The following is a 3799-nucleotide window of genomic DNA, read 5'->3' as shown; positions in this document are numbered from 1 at the left end:
CTTAATCTCTGTTTAATTTTTAAATGTTTTTTAATCACATCACTTTATAGTCTTGCACCTCTCTGTAAAGGACAGGACACACCATAATGAACGCTTGGTCCTGGGGACATGGAGGAGCAGGCTATCGTTTGACCTGAGGGTACGGGTGGGGTTATTGAGGGAGAGGGGTTCTTGGACATAAGGAGGGGCATTGCCATTAATACACTGGAAAGTCAGCAGGAGGGTTTTGAGTTCAATCCTGAATGAGGCAGGAACCAGTGATGGAGGGTGGAGGGTGTTTGATGGAGGGTGGAGGGTGTTTGATGGAGGGTGTTTGATGGAGGTTGAAGGGTGTTTGATGGAGGGTTGGAGGGTGTTTGATGGAGGGTGTTTGATGGAGGTTGAAGGGTGTGTGATGGAGGGTGGAGGGTGTTTGATGGAGGGTGTTTGGAGGGTGTTTGATGGAGGTTGAAGGGTGTTTGATGGAGGGTGGAGGGTGTTTGATGGAGGTTGAAGGGTGTTTGGTGGAGGGTGTTTGATGGAGGGTGTTTGATGGAGGGTGGAGGGTGTTTGATGGAGGGTGTTTGATGGAGGTTGAAGGGTGTTTGATGGAGGGTGGAGGGTGTTTGATGGAGGGTGTTTGATGGAGGTTGAAGGGTGTTTGATGGAGGGTGTTTGATGGAGGGTGTTTGATGGAGGTTGAAGGGTGTTTGATGGAGGGTGGAGGGTGTTTGATGGAGGGTGTTTGGAGGGTGGAGGGTGTTTGATGGAGGGTGGATGGTGTTTGATGGAGGGTGAAGGGTGAAGGGTGTTTGATGGAAGGTGGAGGGTGTTTTATGGAGGGTGGAGGGTGTTTGATGGAGTGTGTTTGGTGGAGGGTGAAGGGTGTTTGGTGGAGGGTGTTTTATGGAGGGTGGAGGGTGTTTTATGGAGGGTGGAGGGTGTTTGATGGAGTGTGTTTGGTGGAGGGTGGAGGGTGTTTTATGGAGGGTGGAGGGTGTTTGATGGTGGAGGTGTGTTTGGTGGAGGGTGGAGGGTGTTTTATGGAGGGTGGAGGGTGTTTGATGGAGTGTGTTTGGTGGAGGGTGGAGGGTGTTTGATGGAGGGTGGAGGGTGTTTGATGGAGGGTGTTTGGAGGGTGGAGGGTGTTTGATGGAGGATGTTTGATGGAGGTTGAAGGGTGTTTGATGGAGGGTGGAGGGTGTTTGATGGAGGGTGTTTGGAGGGTGTTTGATGGAGGTTGAAGGGTGTTTGATGGAGGTTGGAGGGTGTTTGATGGAGGTTGAAGGGTGTTTGATGGAGGTTGAAGGGTGTTTGATGGAGGGTGTTTGATGGAGGGTGTTTGATGGAGGGTGTTTGATGGAGGTTGAAGGGTGTTTGATGGAGGGTTGGAGGGTGTTTGATGGAGGTTGAAGGGTGTGTGATGGAGGGTGGAGGGTGTTTGATGGAGGGTGTTTGGAGGGTGTTTGATGGAGGGTGGATGGTGTTTGATGGAGGGTGAAGGGTGTTTGATGGAGGGTGGAGGGTGTTTTATGGAGGGTGGAGGGTGTTTGATGGAGTGTGTTTGGTGGAGGGTGAAGGGTGTTTGGTGGAGGGTGTTTTATGGAGGGTGGAGGGTGTTTTATGGAGGGTGGAGGGTGTTTGATGGAGTGTGTTTGGTGGAGGGTGGAGGGTGTTTTATGGAGGGTGGAGGGTGTTTGATGGAGTGTGTTTGGTGGAGGGTGGAGGGTGTTTTATGGAGGGTGGAGGGTGTTTTATGGAGGGTGGAGGGTGTTTGATGGAGTGTGTTTGGTGGAGGGTGGAGGGTGTTTTATGGAGGGTGGAGGGTGTTTGATGGAGGGTGTTTGGAGGGTGGAGGGTGTTTGATGGAGGATGTTTGATGGAGGTTGAAGGGTGTTTGATGGAGGGTGGAGGGTGTTTGATGGAGGGTGGAGGGTGTTTGATGGAGGGTGTTTGGAGGGTGTTTGATGGAGGTTGAAGGGTGTTTGATGGAGGGTGGAGGGTGTTTGATGGAGGTTGAAGGGTGTTTGGTGGAGGGTGTTTGATGGAGGGTGTTTGATGGAGGGTGGAGGGTGTTTGATGGAGGGTGTTTGATGGAGGTTGAAGGGTGTTTGATGGAGGGTGGAGGGTGTTTGATGGAGGGTGTTTGGAGGGTGGAGGGTGTTTGATGGAGGGTGGATGGTGTTTGATGGAGGGTGAAGGGTGTTTGATGGAGGGTGGAGGGTGTTTTATGGAGGGTGGAGGGTGTTTGATGGAGTGTGTTTGGTGGAGGGTGAAGGGTGTTTGGTGGAGGGTGTTTTATGGAGGGTGGAGGGTGTTTTATGGAGGGTGGAGGGTGTTTGATGGAGTGTGTTTGGTGGAGGGTGGAGGGTGTTTTATGGAGGGTGGAGGGTGTTTGATGGAGTGTGTTTGGTGGAGGGTGGAGGGTGTTTTATGGAGGGTGGAGGGTGTTTGATGGAGGGTGGAGGGTGGAGGGTGTTTTATGGAGGGTGGAGGGTGTTTGATGGAGGGTGTTCAGGATGTATTGCAGCTTCTAGAGAATCCTGCCAGGGATCCCGATGAAGGGTGTGTTGCAGTCGTCCGGCCTTGAGGAGATAAAGGCATGGACCAGCTTCCCTGCATCAGACTGAGTGAGGGTGGGACAGAATTTGGCAATGTTCTTGAGGTGATAGGAAGACGCTTTACACTGTTGGCTGTCAAAGGTGAGGGAGGAATCAAGCTTTACACCCAAATTGGAAAGTTGCATAAGACTCAATTCTGCAATCTAGTGGTTAGGTTGAGAAATAATCATTCAGTGATTAATGTTTTATCCTCGCCACAAGGTGGCAGCACTTCACCTCTTTATCCTCTGTGTTACAACCATAGACATTCAGCAAGGACATAGAGCTCGCTACAGCTCCTTGGTTACAGTAAGTCAGCACATCTCTGGTTTGGTGATCTCAGCACTGCCAACACTCACAGAGACAGAAATAGTTCAGCATTATGTGAAGGGGAGTTTCTATAATTTATCCTTCGATAAATGTTTGTGTTACACAACATTCAAAGTTAGTTTAGTGGTCCTATATTATTGTGAACTCCTGCAATGATCTCAGCAATAACCTGTTGCTGGGTTTGACAATTAGGACTACCGTAAATTTCTTTACATGAGGAAATTTTTATGTTGCTTTTGTAAGTATGGGTGTTTGTTTATGTGCTCAGTGTGTGTGTGTGTGTGTGTGTGTGTGTGTGTGTGTGTGTGTGTGTTTTGCGTGCGTGCATGCGTGGGTCCATCCGCGTCCGTCTTGGGTGTTTGTGTGTGTGTATGTACACACAAACACACACTCATCAAACAGCCCTGGGCAGCCCGCCACCACAGCCACACACTGACCCATTCTTTGGTGTGTGTGAGAATGGCGGGGGAGTCCTTTCAGGCTCCTTTGTGTGGGTGTCTGTCAGCGGTGTGGTCTGAGGCAGGCTCTATTGTGGCCCACCACTGTTCCTTATTGACACAGGACCCTCTCTCTGCATGTTCCCAGGCTCCAACCCACCGCCGTGGCTGTGTGTGTGTGTGTGTGTGTGTGTGTGTTCGTGTGTTTCTGCTCTGAATGGCTGAAACTTAAACCAGATCCTCGGAGCATGGTGGAAGTTTGTTTTCTCTCCCCGCTCCCTTCCTCAACACATTGTCTAGTGGCGTTCAGCTTGGCACTCATATTTCAATCTAAACTGTGGCGTTTACATTGAAGGGACTCAGGTAATCATGTGGTCACAGCTGCAGCTGCTGACAGGTCCTCCACCACCCATTGAGAACATCCTGAATAGAGACACACGTACGTTTACACAT

Source organism: Oncorhynchus masou, chromosome 13 (assembly GCF_036934945.1).
Source record: "Oncorhynchus masou masou isolate Uvic2021 chromosome 13, UVic_Omas_1.1, whole genome shotgun sequence".
Classification (NCBI taxonomy): domain Eukaryota; kingdom Metazoa; phylum Chordata; class Actinopteri; order Salmoniformes; family Salmonidae; genus Oncorhynchus; species Oncorhynchus masou.
Note: the sequence above shows the minus strand (reverse complement) of the source record.